Here is a 4,988-nt window from a genome sequence, read left to right as displayed (position 1 = left end):
CTGCCCTAGTAAAGTTTTGAAACTGTCTGAATTGCTTGGGGGCATGTGAGCCTGGTCCCCAAAGCAGATCGGGGGAGTTCTGACTTGCTGGATAGGGTGAAGGCACTGTTTGTTCTTGGTCCTGGGAAAACATGGCCTGGGTTAGCAAACAGCCTCATGCCCAAGAATTCCTTCAGATGCCCTTCCCTTTACTTCCACTAAGAGGCAAACGGTCCCTGCCTGACTAAGAAATCTTTTGCCCTTTGTCAAATCAGATTGTCTGCTCGGATATCAGTCCTGATCCAACGCCTCACTTCTCTCCTGCCTCAGGCATTGGGAGACACCAGGGAGCCAACCACTTGCCATTTCTAGTTGTACATGGAGATCACCTGGGGAACTTTTAAAAACTGGATGCTGAGCCCCACCCCAGGGATTCCAATGTAATTGTTCCGGGGTGGGGCCTGGGCATCCGTGTTTTTAAAATTGTCTCATGTGATTCTTACGTGTTTTTATTGAGAATCTCTGGGTCCAAGAGCTTGCTACTCAAAGTGTAGATGGAAATCAGAAGTCTCAGCATACCCTTCCGGCTTCGCAGAATCAGAATCTGCATCTCAATGGGTTATTCGGTCCCACACGGAAGTTTGAGAAGCATGGGTCTCATTAGCATATCGTTCTGCTTCACCTCTGCCCATTGCTCTGGCCTGAACTGCAGCCTCTGCAAGTTTCTCAAGCTGGAGCAGTGGCTTTCAGAAGTTATTGGCTGTGACCTACAGAAAGAAATAGATTTCATTTTCAGTGTAAAGTGCACGTGTGTATACACAATGAAACAAAAATGTCACAAAACAATACCTTTACTACCTGAAATGCACTCTCATTCAACAGATATTGTTGGCACCTACTTCCTGCTAGGCATTGTTCTAGGTGCCTGTGTCAGTCTGTTCCCAGACAAAAATCCCTGTTATTGTGGTTTACATTCTGTCTGTGGGGGCAGGGGAGGGGGCAGGAAAGGGGGCAGAGAAGGTTGTTGGACATTTAAAAATCATGACTATGAAAGTGGGAGGGTTCAGGATGAGCCACCCCAAGTTGTACCTCAGTTATATGTAGAGTACTTTGAGCGAAAGGCAATTTTATCTTCAGGGTCAAGAGAAATTTTATCTTCAGGGAAAGCCTCTGAGGTGCTTTCCCTCATCCCTGGCTCAGGATGTCTAATATACCTCAATCCCCCTTTCTATCTCTGAGCCTCTCGTGCATGTGAGGTCGCTGACTCATGCATGTGGGTTCCCATACATATGTATATACTAAATTTGGTTATTTTCTCTTGCTAATCTGTCTCATGTTTATTTGATTATTAGGCCAGCCAGAAGAACTTTGGGGGGTAGAGGAAAGTTTGTTCCTCCCCCACAAAGGGCATGCCAGAAGATGAACACAATAAAAGTTTCTTTTAAAAATTGCCATTGTGGGGAACTGTCAGAAGCTGGTTCTGTTTCTTGATTTGGGTGCTGGGCATATTCACTTTGTAAAATGTGCATGTTTTTTGCACTTCTCTGGATATATATACTTCAACAAAAAGTTCGAAAAATTACATTCTGGTATTTTCTATTCCATTAGTGTCCTCTCCCATGAAAAAATAAGCCAGTCAAAACCCACTAAATTCAATTCATCTCCTACTAATACGTTGCAACAGTCGTTTAAAAAACATGGTTCTATTTTAGAAAACAAACCAGAACAAACAAACCTTCAGCCCGAGCCCTCAGCAGCCTCCACTGCTCTTGGCGGAGCACCTGCTTGCAGGTGTGAGTCAGGCTGCATCACCACCCCTCAACTGCCCTCCTCGCCTTGCCCCAGTGTAATCATCTCTCAGAGGAGATTCTTAAGGGCACCATCACGAGCCTCCACTTTGAACTAGACCTGACAAGCCCTTTTTCTCTGCAAAGTCACTCTGCTGTGGGCAGCTCTCCTTAAGCTCCCAATCTGGGAGGTGATTAGCACAGGCATGTTAGAGGGTTGGAGTTATGCCTACAGCACCTCCTGTATCTGCTGAGCCTTGTGCTTCTAAGCTGTCTTCTCTCCTCCATTATGCTGTCAGCTCCCCGGGGGGCAGAGCTGTCTCCCTAGGTGTCTCCCTGGCTCCTAGTATGGGAGTCACAGAACAGAGCAGAGATGACAGCCTCAGAGACAACTCCCAGCAAAGCTCGTGTTCAACATGGTGGTAGGTGAGGACAGTCGGGGGGTTAGGACTGGGGGAAGGGAGCAGGAGGCCTCTTTTCCTAAAGCAACAGAAAACCCTACACTAAGGATGTTCGAGACATGGATCTGGCTCTTGAGGGCAACGGGTGGAGAGGTGGGAGAATGGGGACCTGCGCTCCCCCAGTGAATCACCAAACAGGATCCACCAGGATGCAGGTGCTTTGATCCCTTGCTTTGTTTGATTTGGAGCTTGATTTACTGGCAGAGGAGCTTGCTCCCAATCAGTTGTTTGCATCTATTGACCCCTAAAAGTCTAGTCAAAACCAATGCTTTCCAAAATGAAGCTCCTGGGTCTGGCATTGCTTTGTTGTGCCTCAGTGGCTCAGAGTAGACTTGTGAGTCAGAAAATTGGATTTGAATCCTGGCTTCCCTATAACCAGCTGTATGACCCTGAGCAAGTTACAGTACTTAGCCATGTAGAGCCTCAGTTCTGCCATCTGTAAAATGGGGATGATAATGTGTACCTCTCTGGGTTGTGGTGGGGGTTGGATGTAAATAAATGCCAAGGACAGGACCTTACCAATAGGAAGGGTCCAAACACTTTAGCAATTGTCATTACTGAGGTTAGTGTGAGGAAGGATGGGGAGAGGATACCTCCTCAGCGTTCTTCCCGCTGAGTTTTTTTCCCCCGAGGTCAGGCCACAAGGGGGAAGACTTTAGCCTAGCTGTGCCCATAGGTGGAGTCAGGAGTCCTGTCTGTCCTAGACCCTCTCTTGGCCCAGGTAGGGTGCTTTAGCCTCCTGCTCAACAGCCCTGGCTCCATGGGGAAGGGCAGCTGTTACACACACTGCTATGAAGTGATTTAGTAGAAAGTTGTGCTGCCCACCTCACAGGGTAAGAAGCAATGATTCAAATCCACCCCAGCTGGTCCCCCATCATAGGTGTCTGGACACAAATCCACCCAATCCAGCCTCCCCCCCTCCCCCTGCCCCCATGGATGTCTGGAACCCATCCCCTTCTCATTGCCCTACTGTCCTCTGGCCAGGGCTCTTGGGCCCAATGCCAGACAATGGGAGTGCAGAAAGAACCACCCTCACACAGCTCTCTGATGTCCGATTTTGGGGACACTTCTTCCTGGAGTTATTTTATTATTATACCCATTGTATAATGAGGTACAGTCAGTAGAACGGCCAACTGGGTTCTAAACTCCACATCCCAAGGCTGCCTCCAGTTGGACTAGGCTGCACTACCACTGGGAGGAGGAGCTCTAAGTTTTCTCCTCCTTTGTGGGTACAGGGGGAAGAGGGCCATAGAGGCCCAGAGAATGCCCTGCACAAACTGCCCATCTAGAGTCCTTTAGATTCTCTGACTCCCCATCCCTGGGTGCTGGTGCCATTTTAGGGCTCAGCCCATCTGGTTTACAGATGACCTAATAAATTTATAATTCTTTCCCACTTTCGGCCTTATGGGTACCCCTAGAAGGACCCTGACAGGAGGAAGGCCCCCCTTTTTTGCCTGGGGCTCTTTCTGCCTGTGTTCTCAGCAGAAAGTGTCACATGCCTGAGAGAGCGCTCCCTTCCTGAAATACCCTTCAAGCACCCTCTGCCCTCTGTTGGGAAAGGGGGTGGGGGGTTGGCCTAGGTTCCTAGGCCTCAGGGCTCCATTTTATCTGTTAGGACTAGAACAGGGGTGGGCAACCTTTTTGTGAGTGCGTGCCAAAACCAGCAAAATCTCTGACTCAAAATTCTTCTGCGTGCCAACCCTAATTTTTTGAGAACACGTTACGCCTACTTGATCTCTCTTAAGGTGTATGTATGTGAAGAACCTTGAAGAAATAATAAAATTCATTTGAGCGACAAAAACATAGTATATGATGATGAAAAATACATTTATTTTTTAATGTATACATGTACACTGATAGTCCAACAGAAAACTTTATGACTCCGTTTGATATTATCAGTGGGACTTTTGCTGCTGCATCACTGATGACAGAGATTTTACATCAGGTTTATATTTCGTGACCTTCAGAGATATGCACGAGCTACTACTTTCATCTGTCAGGCTACTCCTATTACGAGACTTAACAAAATTTATCACTGAGAACAAAGATTCACAAGCGTATGTGGATGAAACCAAAACACTGGTGGGATCTAGGAAGGCAGGGAGAGTTAAGGCAGAGGCATAGAAATTGCTCTTCCCCTCTCTCATCAATCCATGTCTATGGTCTTTAAGATAATTTGTTATGTAAAATTATTTATTTATCTAAGATGCACCTACACTGAATTTATCTGAAAAATAAAAAAGTCGATATTAAGAACAAAATTGTAAATGGAAGATTATAAGAGAGGGTTTTGCGTGCCAGCAAAAGTTACTGGCGTGCCAAGTTTGGCACGCGTGCCAGGGGTTGCCCACCCCTGGACTAGAACCTTTCTCTGCAATCAACCACTCATTAGATTATGCCCCTGCAAACTTTCCAATCCATCCTCCTCATTTTAGAAACGAAACGACCGAGGCCAGATAGAAGTGACTTTTTACACGGTCACATGGTCAATCAGCACACCTGAACTGCTGCTTCGAATCCAAGACTCCTATGTCAGTGCTCCTCCATTGGGTGTGGTTGACTACACCTTCCCGGTGTTAACTCCTGAACTCACGCTTCACCTCGCCTTCCTTTTCTGGCGTCACTGGAAGACGCAAGCATGGCCTGAAGGAGGAAGGAGGAGTGATGCGAAGAAAGGGGAGAGGGAGGGTAGGGGAGGAGCGAGCGGAACCTGGCCCTTTAAGAGGGCGTGCTGGGCCCCGCCCCCGCCCCGCCTTCGGCA

This window comes from Myotis brandtii, unplaced genomic scaffold, assembly GCF_000412655.1.
Source record: "Myotis brandtii unplaced genomic scaffold, ASM41265v1 scaffold4, whole genome shotgun sequence".
Taxonomy (NCBI): domain Eukaryota; kingdom Metazoa; phylum Chordata; class Mammalia; order Chiroptera; family Vespertilionidae; genus Myotis; species Myotis brandtii.
The sequence above is the reverse complement of the archived record's forward strand: the minus strand, read 5'-3'. Positions refer to the sequence as shown.